The 13,994-nt window shown below is 42.9% G+C and overlaps 1 pseudogene; it reads right to left on the bottom strand.

The window, feature by feature from the left end:
• The window catches only part of LOC103170474, a 41,803-nt pseudogene that overhangs the window by 23,480 nt on the left and 4,329 nt on the right, over window positions 1-13,994 (bottom strand).

The following is a 13,994-nucleotide window of genomic DNA, read 5'->3' as shown; positions in this document are numbered from 1 at the left end:
TTAGAAATGGGCAAATGTCTTGGAGAAGAGGTTTCCTGAAGATAGAGATGATAGGGAGAAAAAAAGTTAGCACCAGGCATTGAGGGCAGCAAATACAAGCAGCGTATCAAGGGACAATTTTTATATGCCTTAGTGCAAAAGGGATTGATTTGATAAGCCACAACTGCACAGATTAAAAAAAGATCTTTCCACCAACAGCATCAACTTCAAATATTGATATTATAATTGCTGCATATCAGGCCAGTGAATGTGAAGGCAATATTGTTTTTTTGTCTTGGGATAGTACAATACAATTGAGTTGGTAGACCCGATCCTGCCTTGAGAGATTTTACAATCTAGTGGAAGGCTCTCACAATCTTCTTCTCAAAATCTATTTGAATCACACTGAAATCAACTGCCCTTCCTGAAGCAAACTCCTTGTGGGCAGGGAATGTGACTGTTATATTGTTCTCTCCCAGGTGTTTAGTACAGGGCTCTGCACAAAGTAAGCGCTCAATAAATATGATTGATTGATGGAGCAATGGGGCTAAGTCACGGGGCGGCTATCATGGGTGCCATTTTCCCAAGCCGGGCACTTATTTCCGAGCTGGTCTCTCATGGCATCAATAGTCTTCCCTTCGTCCTGTTTCCTTGCTTCCAAGTGTGCAGAGTAGAATGGATTTAGGGATGGGGCACACCCCTGCCCAATTCAAACTCCTTGTTTTTCTGATTCGATGAAGACCGTCTATCAACCGGAAAAGTCGTCCCAATTCCCTCGGAATCCTACGGTCGCGAATATATCTGTTGGCCGTTTCTGACCTTTCCTGCAGCTATTGCTATATAACTGCATTTCACTTGCAAAGGTTCCAGTAAATTTCAGATTCCACCCTCTCCTCCCCTTCCCTCCTATCTATACACACATACAGACACACCTTTCCTTCACTCCTCCTGCTCTGAGAACCTCGCCCTCAAACGGTTCTACTGGGCCTGAATCACTTTTTTAATGTTTGGTTTAATACACTCAGGTACTCCAAACAACACACAAAAAAATGAGCAAACAGCCTCACGATCTTGGAAATCTCTTTCTTAACATAGAAAACGGTTTCTTAATGGCACAGGGGAGAAATCGGCAGCAAGCTTGACAACATAATTAGGAGATTGTTACGGGGAAGGGAAAAGCATTCTTTATGCGGCTCTTACGATTTTCAATAAGATTATTCTCCCTGAATAGCTAATCAGATTGTTCTTCCTTCCCAAATCCATGGGCTGTAAGGCGCAGTTCTACTGAGTTACTAAATGGCAAACAGTGACAACTCAGAAAGGGAAATTTAAAGTGTTAACCAAATGTGAGCAAACAGCGTGATGGAGGCTGCAGCTAAAGAGATCTATGGCAGATTAGCGGCAATTTAAGAAGATCGCACTGTTACACCTGGGTTGACAAGATCTGACAGGGTGTGTTGAACCCTGCTCCTAGCTCCAATTTGAGTGTCATGTTTCAACAGGAATGAGGGGAGTAGGGGAAAAAAAGAAACTCTTTTCTGAACTGAACGGTGGCTTCACAGCACGTGTTTGTGGCAACCGAAACTGAAAGAGACCCGAGAGGTGGATGACAGGGTGAACGGCTGCTAACTGCTGCTAAGTGCTTAAGGCTCCCTACCCATTTTGCTGGCCTTCTAGCTGCTTCCTGTCATGGGACTTTTTTTTAAAATGGTATTTGTTAAGCACTTTCTATGTGCCAAGCACTGTTCTAAGCACTGGGTAGATACAAGATAATCAGATTGGACAAAGTCCTTGTCCCACATGGGGCTGATATAATGATAATAATAATAATGGCATTTGTTAAACACTTACTTTGTGCCAAGCACTGATCTAAATGATGGATAATGATGGTATTTGTTATAATAATAATATTGGTATTTAAGTGCTTACTATGTGCCAAGCACTGCTCTAAGTGCTGGGGTAGATACATGGTAATCAGGTTGTCCCACATGGGGCTCTCAGTCTTAACTCCCATTTTACAGATGAGGTAACTGAGGTACAGAGAAGTTAAGTGACTTGCCCAAAGTCGCACAGCAGGCAGGTGGCGGAGCTGGGATTAGAACCTGGTCCCTCTGGCTCCCAGGCCTGTGCTCTATCCACTAGGCCATGCTGCTTCTTATCATCACACCTTTCAAAGCTCCTGATCAATCAATCAATGTGTTATTTATTAAGCACCTAGTGTGTGCAGAACACTGTCCCAAATGCTTGGGAGAAAATCAATCGACGAATGGTATTTATTGAATGCTTCCTGAGCTCAGGTTAGGATGGCGTAGTGAATAGAGCACAGGTCTGATAGAAGGTCATGAGTTCTAAACCCAGCTCTGGCACTTGTCTGCTTTGTGACCTTGGACAAGTTACTTCACTTCTCTGTGCCTCATTGACCTCATCTGTAAAATGAGAATGAAGACTGTTAGCAACATGTGGGACGGGGACTGTGTCCAACCCCATTTGCTTTTGTCCACCCCAGCGCTTAGTACAGTACCTGGCACATAGTAAGCACTTAACAAATACTATTATTAATATTACAAAGCACTACAATAAAACAGAGTTGATAGGCACGGTTCCCTGCCCTCAGTAAGTTTCCAGTTTAGTCCTCTCAGCAGCCTTGAGGGGATGGGAAAGGCAGATGTTACTCTTCCCGTTTTACAGAGGGGCTAATTGAGGCACTCACTGTCCCGAGTCGTCGGAGACTCCTGCCCTTTCCTATAGGACCGCTCTTCTTCCTCTCCAACCACTGCCGCTTCCGGTCTGCCGGCTAATCCAGACATCTGCCTGTCCACACTGAAAAAACAGAAAGAGGAAGGATGGCTTAGTCTCCTTCTGGGAGGAAAATCTGGTGCCAAACCCAACAGACTCAATTCCCTACAAGTCATCTTTTCTCCAGTTACCAGGCCTGGGCAGACAAAAGGACGACTTGTACTGGCCTTAGGAATCAGTCAATCAGTTGTATTTATTGAGCGCTTACTGTGTGCAGAGCACTGTACTAAGCACTTGGGAGAGGACAATAGAAGACACATTCCCCGCCACGACGTGTTTACGGTCTAGACCTAATGGAAAAGAGAGCGGGCCTGCGAGTCAGGAGGTCCGGGTTCTAATTCCAGCCCCCTCACTTGCCTCCTTTGTGACCCTGGGCAAGTCACTTCCATTCTCTGGGTCTCGGTTTCCTCATCTGTAAAATGGGGATAAAATACCCTCCTCCTTTCATTCTCCATCCTCCTTCAATTCTCCCTCTCCCTTAGACTGTAAGGCCCTGTGGGACAGAGACTGGCTGATCTGATTACCTCGTATCTAACCCAGTGCTCGGCATATAGTACCCACTTAACAAATGATAAAAATAATAACGATAATAACTGTGGTATTTAAGCACTTACTATATGCCTCACACTGTACTAAGCTTATCTGATTACCTCGTATCTAACCCAGTGCTCGGCATGTAGTACACACTTAACAAATGATAAAAATAATAATGATAAGAATTGTGGTATTTAAGCACTTACTATATGCCTCACACTGTACTAAGTGCTGGGGTGGATACATTCATTCAATTGTATTTATCGAGCACTTACTGTGCGCAGAGCACACAGACCTTGGGAGAGTACAGTACCGCAATAAACAGACCCATTCCCTGCCCACACAGTCTGGGAGAGAGAGGATAGTCAGGTCTCACATGAGGCTCACAGAGTAAGTAGGAGGGAAAACAGGTATTGAATCCCCATTTTGCAGGTGAGGGAACTGAGGCACAGAGAAGTTAAGTGACATGCCGAAGAACCCACATCAGATACGTGGCGCGGATGGGATTAAAACCAAGGCCTCTGACTCCCAGCCACATGTTCTTTTGACTAGGCCACACTGTCTCCCAAATACAAATACCACAGTTGTCATTATTATTGATCAAGAAACATGTTGGCTCATCAGAAAAGGGACTTCCAAGAGGCCTTCTCACCCAAGTCATCCTTTGCAACTTCCATTTTCAAGATCAATCAGTCAATCATCCCCACACTTCAATTAGAGTTTGGATGTTCCTTCTCCTTGGGGAGGGGGAAAGATGCAGAATTTAGAGTTTAATCATGCTAGGCTGCTAAATGGAGAATTAACCGGTGATCAAAGGTTGAGAAGAATGACAGAAAGCTGGCAAAGTCAGCTGTCAGTTCTCAGATTTTAAGACCCAATTTTACTAAGTGAGAGCGTGCTTTTTGAGATTGCTGTGCTATTTTCAAAAAGTAGGAGCTGTATATTTAAATACCTATTCTCCCCAAGTCATTATGTTAGGTATCCAGCTGGTGCAGGAGGTTGGGTCGATTTGGAAACAGTAAATACTTGTGCAGGCAGGAGAGCATACATTTAATAGCAGCCAAAATAAAGCCCCAATTTTTGTCACTATATTAGCAGGGTGGAGTAGTGGTTAGAGCACGGAGGACTGGGAATCAGAAGGACCTGGGTTTTAATCCGGGCCTTGCCACTCGTCTGCTGCGTGACCTTGGGCAAGTCACTTCACTTCCTCTGTTCCTCAGTTACTTCATCTATAAAATGGGGATAGAAACTGTGAGCCCCATGTGGGACAGGGACTGCGTCTAACCCGATTTGTTTTTATCCACCCGGTGCTTAGTACAGTGCCTGGTACAGAGTAAGTGCTTAACAAAGATTATTATTATTATTATTATTATTAACAGTCCAGTGTCATTGACATTTGCCTCACAAGACATACCAAGTAATTAATGCTGCCTTATTGTAACAGTGCTTGGCACATAGCGCTTAGCAAATACCATTATTATTATTATTATTAAATATAATCCAGTTCTTTTCTTGATAATGAGCGCTGAGCTAGGCCTTTGATTTGCATGGGAAGAGGAATCATTTCACTCTCAGGACTTTGAAGAAAAGAGGAATTCTCTGTGACAGTGGTGCCAGAGGCAAAGGGATGGAGTGAAAAAAGGTTCCTTCTATCCATACAACTCTCTGATGGATCCAAATTGGAAAATTTTCCCTTCCTTCCAGCCTAGATAAGTTTGCTACTCCAATATAGAAACAAGCTATTCCACTCCTGAACTGGAAATAGTGATAATTGTTGTACATTATGTCCATATCCCTAATTTATTGATTTATATTACTGTCTCCCTCTCTAAAGTGTAAACTCACTGTGGGCAGGGAACGCGTCTACCGACTCCAGTATAGCGTACTCTCCCAAGCGCTTAATACAGTGCTCTGCACACAGTAAGCGCTCAATAAATTTGACGGATTGGTTGATTTAGTCTTTACTAAGAGCCAAGCACTGTTATAAACACTAGGGACATGGAAAGATAACCTACATGGGGCCCACAGACTAAATGGGAAAGAGAACAGTTATTTAATCCCCATTTTATCATTGAGGAAAAGAAGGCACAGAGATGTTATGTGATTTACCCAAGGTCACGCAGCATGCAAGCAGTGGGGCTAGGATTAGGACCCAGGTCTCCTCTGATTTTTGGATGTCAAAGTGTGTGTCCACAGGGGAGAAATGAGAGGGAAAGAAAGGGTCGTTACTAAATGAACTAAGCTTCATCTACTGGCCAAATCGAAGACTTAAAAAGGGGCAAGGATAATGTTTTTCCCTTTGTGATGAGGTTGATTTTCAGGTTACAGGCCTAAAATTTCTTTCTCTTCCTACTGAGTCCACTGAGAATAGCAGAATCAGAACATGAAGTGCTCCATCTCTTAGAAGTATACCAAATGAAGAGTAAATTATGGTACACCTACAACTTCAATCAATCAATCAATCAGTGGTAATTATGGAGCATTTACTGTGTGCAGAGCACTGTATTAAGCGCTTGGGGGAATACAACAGAGTCGGCAGACATGCTCCATGCTCACAATGGACTTTATAGTCTAGAGATGTACTGATAAGCAGCTGCTATCCAAGGTCCGAAAAAAAATTCCTCGTGTTCAGATTTCCCTTGGATAGTTTTCAGACTCAGTTTCAAGAGTAACAGATAGAAAAGATATTAGCTAAAGGAATGCAGTGGTATTGAGAGAGAGAGAGAAAGGAAACTGGATAAATGAAATGAACAGATAAATTCAAATTCTCTATTTAAACCTATAGTTTTTACTTTCTCCTGGACTTTGCATAAGAATGGCTTCTAAATAACAAAATCCTGACACTCAACATCTTTAATTCCCTATCTAAAAACCTACCAATAGGCATCACTTATCCCTTCATTTCACCCAATTCTCTGACCACCATGTGCCAAAGATTATTACCCTTCCCAGCCTGCCTCCCCCTCCTTCCATTTGTCCACCATCCAGTGGAAATTCTGACAGAGCCCAGGCCATGGGAGTCAGAGGACCTGGGTTCTGATCCCAGCTTCACCACTTGTCTGCTGTGTGACCTTGGTCAAGTCATTCACTTCTATGTGCCTCAGTTTCCTCATCTGTAAAATGAGGATTAAGACTGTAAGCCCCATGTGGGACAGCGACACTTAGTACAGTGCTTGGCACATAGAGCTAAGTACTACAGTTATTATTATTATTACCATTACAATTAAGTAATCAATCAATAGCATTTATTGAACACTTATTGCATGCAGGGGACTGTATTAAGTGCCTGAGAGAGTACAAGACCATAGAGTTGGTAGACATGTTCCCTGCCCACAGTGAGCTTACAGTCTAAAGATTCATTCATTCTCTCAATCGTATTTATTGAGCACCTACTGTGTGCAAAGCCCTCTACTAAGCACTTGGGAGAGTACAATTTAACAATAAACCGACATATTCCCTGCCCAAACGAGCTTAAAGTCTAGAGGTGTAATATAAAGCTAGGTAATGAAACTACCAAAAAAACGCATGCCAGAGAGAGAAAACAGGCAACACCAAGAGTTTGGATCATCAGCCCCTGAATAATCGAGAGTTGTCTGTACTTTCCACAAGTTAATTGTTCCATTTGGAAATATCTGGATTGTAACAACAGCAATGTCGTTTCAGGACAAGACGGCAGCTTGATTTCCTTCACTCAACACAAATCACAGCGGATGGAGGTGGGGAAGGAGGGAAGCGTGTCATCAACCTTCTCCAATTTTAATCAATTGCTTATTATTTTCCCCCATACCAATTTATTCCCCTGATTTCTGCTGGGTGAAATAATCAAGAAATACTCACGGCAATGCTATTGACCTGAAGCGATTTCTGCACTAGCTCTTTCCTGAGAGGCTGGCCTCACGTCAATCAACCAATGGTATTTATTGAGCGTTTCCCGTGTACTGCACACTGTAATAAGTGCTTGGGAGAGTACAACGCAATATCGGCAGACATAATCCCTGCCCTTAAGGAGTTTACAATCTAGTAAATCCAAGGCCACATCCAGAAATTCAAGGAGCTGAATGTTTTAGACTAAAGAAGAATGAATCCTGATCCAAAGGACCCAGGATTCGGGAGATTCCCCCCAAAAACCCCAAAACCAGACAACCATCTATCCTGTACCAACTCTTCTGTAGCATACTCCCCCAAATGCTTAGTTCAGTGCTCTGCACACAGTAAGTACTCAATAAATACCTTTGATGATCATGAGGGTTTAGACTTTTGCCTGCTTGGAGACCGAGTTCTGGAAAAGTTGACCTCCACACACATACAACACCTTAAATTTGGAAATTCTCCATCATTTCCCCATTTTGGATTACTATTATGGCATTAATTAACAATTAATAATGGTATTTGTTAAGCACTTACTAGGTGCAAGGCACTGTACTAAGCACTGGGGTGGATACAAGCAAATCAGTTTGGACACAGAGTCCCTGTCCCATTCTACAGATGAGGTAACTGAAGCCCAAGGTCAAACAGCAAACAAGTGGCAGAGCCAGGATTAGAACCCAGGTCCTTCTCACTCCCAGCCCCATGCTCTACTCACTATGCCACGTGGCTTCTCAGAGGGGTCTGGTACCTCAACTTTGACATGATCCTCGCTCAGTTCTTTGGTCATTCTTTATAGTGGGGATAGACTTCAACTGGAGTGTGGCAAGTTTGGAGAGTTGCACTTTGATTTCTGATTCCCAGTTGACCAAAACATGAGCTAATTTCCCAAGATGCCTCGCTTACAGGACAATCCATGGTGAAATGATCCCACCCACTTGGGTTTGCAAAAACATTAAGAAAGTACCAGCTTCAGAGATGGGCAGAATCACAAGTTCTTATGACTGGAGGTGTAATAATATTGAGGGTATTTGTGAAGTGTCTTTTATGTACCAAGCACTGTTCTAAGTGTTGGTCATTGGAAGGGAGTGAAGTCTGTGTATCTTGACAACCCCACTCTACTCCCATTCCAGAGGCTTTCAGGAAAGGAGATTTCAATTAATCACATTTATTGAGTGCTTACTGTCGGCAAAGCACTGTAGTAAGCACTGGGAATGAATCCACAGGTGTGACTCAGAAGTGGTTTCTGTCCTTCGAGGGGCTCACAAGGTGGGGGAGAAGGAACTGGGCACACCAGGAGTGATGAACCAATAAAACCCTAAAATCAATGCATCAATCAATCAGTTACTGAGCGCTTACTGCATGCAGAGGACTGTACTAAGTGCTTGGGAAAAATCAATATAATAGTAATAATAATGGTGGTATTTGTTAAGCGCTAACTATGTGCCAAGCACTGTTCTACGCACTGGGGTAGATATAAGATTATCAGGTTGTCCCACGTAGGACACTCAATCCCCACTTTACAGATGAGGTAACTGAGGCACAGAGAAGTTAAGTGACTTGCCCAAAGTCACACAGCTGAGGAGTGGCGGATCCGGGCATTGGTGGTCGCTTTCCCTGTCCACAGAGAGCTTAGAGTCTAGAGGGGGAGATGGAAATTAATATAAATAGATCAATTATGGATATCAAGCAGTTGGATTTATTAAGTGCGTACTGTGTGCAGAGCACTGTACTAAGTGCTTGGGAGAAGTCAATATAACAGCATTGGAGGTCATGTTCCCTGCCCACAAGGAGCTTACAGCTTAGAGGGGAAGGGCAGACATTGAGAAATAAATCAATTATGGAAATGAATATGGTTCTCTGTATCTAATGAGGGGAGGGAGGGAGTCTAAGTGGGGTATGACAATGATGGTGGTATTTGTTAAGGGCTTAGCGGGTGTCAAGATATGTACTAAGCGCTGCAGGAGACCCAAGATAATCGGGTTGGACACAGTCCCTGTCCACGAGACTCACAGTGTAAGTAGGAGGGAGTAGGGTTTAATCTCTACTTTACAGATGAGGAAACTGAGGCACAGGGAAGTTAAGGGACTTGCCCATGGTTGCAAAGCAGGCAAGGGCTTAGTACAGTGTCTGGTACAAAATAAGCGCTTAGGAAATACCATTAAAAAAAAAGATTAGAATCCAGGTCCTCTGACATCCAGGCCCAGACTCTTTTCACTGGGCCACATTGCTTCTCAGTCAGTCGTATTTACTGAGTGCTTACTGTGTGCAGAGCACTGCACTAAGCGCTTGGGAGAGGACAACTTAATATAGTAGACACACTCCCTGCCCACAGCGAGCTCTCGTTTGGTTGAGAGGATCATCCTGCCAGGCTTGTTTCTCTGACCTCCTCAGAGGGTGCAGGAATACTACGTTGAGAAGTGCTTGAAGGGAAAAGTCCCCTTGGGAGCCCATTACTATCATTCTCCCATTTTTCTTTCAAAGGCCCAATTTTGCAGCACAGGATCTAATAGCTATGCAAAGCACTGCTTCCTCCTCACACCAAACTGTGGAAATTCACATCAGATTTACCCAAATTGACAGATTGTAGGCCATAAATGTAGTCAAGTAAACTGATTTTCTTAAGGATTTTCTTCATCTTAAGGACGTAGAAAAACTTTCAAATCACGTACAAAACATGAGTTTGTCAGCAGAGTAGGATTTATATTTGCTGCGTGGTTAGAGTTACATGATGCCTTTAATTCTGGAAACTCTCTTTGTACCTCAGCACCAAACATTAGATGCTCGCTTAGGACTTTTGGAAAGTGAAGGGGGTGGTTAATGTTTCCTGAATATTGCAAGTACTACCGCTTATTTTTCAAAATGTCATCTGTGATTCCAATCGCTGTACTAAGCGCTGGAGTAGGTACAAGATAATCAGGTCCCACATGGGGCTTACAGTCTAAGTAGGAAGGAGGACAAATACTGATTGATTTGCCTGAAGACTAAGCTTATTGAGGGCAGGGAACGAGTCTACCAACTCTGCTATGTTATACAGTGCTCAATAAATATGATTGTCTCATTTTCCAGGTGAAGAAATTGGGATTCTGAGTTCAGTGACTTGTCAATGATCACACAGCAGCCACGTGGCAGGTTCATGTTCTTTCCACTAGGCTATATGGCTTCCCCAAGAACTTACTTTTTTATGGTATCTGTAAAATGCTTACTCTGTGTCAGGCACTGTACTAAGCACTGGGGTAGATACAAGCTCATCCGGTAGGACACAGTCCATGACCTATATAAGGCTCACAGTTTAATCCCCATTTTACATATTACTTCTACTGATTTGACTTCTACCACTTGATCTGGTTTAATCACAGCCTTGCAAGCATTCATTGGCTTGGGGCCAACAGCAATTTATATGGGAAACAGAATAAAGAAAGCCCGTTGTATTCAGTTTACTTTCTCTGAACCTCCTGAGGTTAGGGTAAGCAGGAGCCATTTTCTAGGAGTTGGTAATGCTTGTTCTTTCAGGCAAAGCTGGTTTAATGTATGCTGACCACAGAACCATTGAGATCACCTAGAAACCAGGCTGATAAAATAGGGTGAGTTGTATGTAATGCCAGAGTGCTTCTACGGACAGAAAATGAAGGTAGGACAGGGTGGTCTACGTGGGAGAAGGGAAGACAAAGTCAAAAACTTAGTTTCGTCTTCCATTTTTGTCCTCCCATTTTTGAATGGTACATTCCAAGCGTTTAGAAAAATGCTCTGTGCAAAGTAAGTGCTCAATAAATACTAGTGAATTAATTTAGCATCAGGAAAGCCAATAACTGCTCTCTGTGCGTACTGACTGAAAGATGCTAACACCGGTTGAAGCGCTTCGTGCAGAGCTCTGCATACAGTAAGCACTCAATAAATACGCATGACTGACTTTACAAGGGTGATGTGTGGATTAACTAACTGCTGGAATAAAGAATTTAGAAGCATAAATTACTTTGAAATAGTATTTCAGAGATTACAAATGCTGGGTTAATCATGTTATCTGGCATTGAAATGATTGTTCTTAAGGAATTAATAGAAAGGATGAACCTAATGGATACAGCATGGGCCCAGGAGTCAGAAGGACCTGGGTTCTAATCCCGGCTCAGCTACTTGTCTGCCTTATGACCTTGGACAAGTCACTTCATTTCTCTGTGCCTCAGTTACCTCCTCTGTAAAATGTGGATTAAGTCTATGAGCCCCACGTGGGACATGGACTGTGTCCAACCCGATTAGCCTGCATCTATCCCATTGCTTAGTGCAGTGCCTGGCACATAGTAAACGCTTAACGAATACCATTTAAAAAAAGGAATACTTTCCCATATTCCTAGTTTTTCCTGGAACTAGGTTTAGTTTTCCTTTAACCAGATAAGCATCTCTTATCTCATCTCTCCCGATGTTAAACGTCTCAATTTTTTTTTCCAGAGTTGTGGGCAATGATAGCCATTTTCAGTAGCTTGAAATCCACTGCTGTTTCAGTGGGGGCGAGATGCTCAAAGGGCTACCAAAGGCCAACTCAGAAGAGAAGTGGGGTAGTCATTCTGTATTTCTGTGGCAACAGCGGGGACCCAAGCCAATGGATACGGCAGGGGCTGCAGGGTAAGACAATAAAGCCTCCATAAAGTCTGCAAAATTCTTTGAAGATGAAAAGCTCTGAAGTACTGTGACGTGGAAGAAGGAAGGGCAAAAATGATGAAAGCTCAGAGAGCAGCATCTGTAAGGCAGAACAGAATGGGGATAATCCCATATTGAAGTCGAAGGAGTATGAAAAGGGATGTGAGGTGCACTGCTGGAAAATGAAAGGAAGTCCACATGAAATATTAAGACAAATTATGCAATTTTAATGCACCTTTATAGTGCAAGAGGTCACAGAGAGAGACAATAGGGACTCTGAAAGATGGCAATGATAATTAATTCCAAAAAAAAATCAATTAATATTTTCTCTCATCATGCACAAAGGGGGTTGGAACAGATGATGGTATTACACGCATTTCCCAAAGGGGGAACAAGAAATGTTGAAGGGGATCAGGATCATGTCAACACAGGTGATCCAGGACATTAGAGCATCTAATCGCTACCCAATCCCCAGGGCTAAGGTGACAGCCATCTGGAGATTTTGTGGGAACTAGACAAGGAAATTGAAGGTAGTAAAAAAATATTTGACTGGAAAATGATGGTGAGATGTAGAGTTGTAATGGGGGAGAAAGGCATCAGATTCTCTTATTTTTTATGGTATTTGTTAAGCTCTATGTGCCAGGCACCGTCCTGAGCACTGGGGTAGATCAATCAGTGGTATTTATTGAGCACTTACTCTGTACACGGTACTAAGCGCTTGAAAGTGTACAATATAACAGAATTAGCAGACATGTTGCATGCCCACAAGGAGCTTACAGTTTAGATAATCACATGGGACACAGTCCCTGTCCCACTTGGGGCTCCCAACAGACAGGAAACGTGGGCAGGGAATGTGTCTGTTTATTGTTATATTGGACTTTTCCAAGTGCTTAGGACAGTGCTTTGAACACAGTAAGTGTTTAATAAATACCACTGAATGAATGAATGAATAACTATTTTACAGATGAGATAACCGAGGCACAGGGAAGCGAAGGACTTGCTCAAGGTCACAGAGCAGACAGGTGGCAGAGTCGGAGTTAGAACCCAGGTCCTCTGACTCCCAGGCCCATGCCCTCTCCTGCTAGGCCACCCTGCTTCTCTTCCCTCTCACAGGTGCAAGGTCTTTGACTAGTGTGTAGATGGGATCCGTTCTAAAATTACACTTTCCTCAAATGATCTCTCTTGGATGAACAATCCTGGAATCCCAGTCAATTGATGTACTGACATGAGGAATATCTTGGGGAGGTCAAAACCAGGAAAGCCCGCTCATCCTATTTTCAAAAGATAAAGAAAATCAAAATCACTCACAGAGAGAATTAAAGAAATAGCTAACATCTGGGGATTTTCTTTGGGGTAAATGCGATGGTCTCACAGAAAAATATTGAAGACTGCCTCTGCTGTTTTTTTATTAGAGACACAAAAGATAAGGATAAGGTCTTGAGGCCGGATTTTAGAAAGGACGGAAGCGGGGCCTCACTTTAAAGTTTAAGTCAGAAGTCATTAAATGAGGGCTTGCTGGGTCATTGGACAAAGGCAATAATTCGTATCCAATCTGCAAGGCTAGAAGAGTAATGCTACATGGATGCCTCGGATGGGTTCACGACATGAGTTAGCTATGGGTAGTTGGCAAAAGAGTTCAGAAAAGCCAAAAGAATTCTGTCAGAAGGGATCTCGAGTGGTGAATGCAATTAGGGATGGAGAAGTGAAGAAGAATAACATTAGGTATAAAAATATGAAAAGCCTAGTGGAAAGAGCACGGGTCTGGGAGTCAGAGGTCCTGGGTTCTAAACCCTGCTTTGACAATTACCTGCTGGATATGGGGCAAATCACTTAACTTCTCTCTGCCTCCATTTCCTCACTTGTAAAATGGGGGTTCAGTATCTGTCCTCCCTCCTACTTAGGCTGTGAACCCCATGTGAGACAGAGACTTTGTCCAACGTGATAAACTTGTAGCTACCTCAGTGCTTAGGACAGTACTTGATGCAAAATAAGTGCTTAACAAATGTCATTATTACAATCATGATTATTATAATCACATGACATCCAGCACTGGATAAAACTGTGTGGCGGTGCAAGATGGAGCTCTAAACCTTAATTCGAGTTATGATCAGTGGTTCAAAATAAAAATCAAGTGGTTATAAAGATCAATAACCAAAGATAAATTTGAAGAGATTACACAAGTGCTTTAT

This window comes from Ornithorhynchus anatinus, chromosome 20 (genome assembly GCF_004115215.2).
Source record: "Ornithorhynchus anatinus isolate Pmale09 chromosome 20, mOrnAna1.pri.v4, whole genome shotgun sequence".
NCBI lineage: Eukaryota > Metazoa > Chordata > Mammalia > Monotremata > Ornithorhynchidae > Ornithorhynchus > Ornithorhynchus anatinus.
Note: the sequence above shows the minus strand (reverse complement) of the source record. Positions and strands in the feature narration are given on the sequence as shown.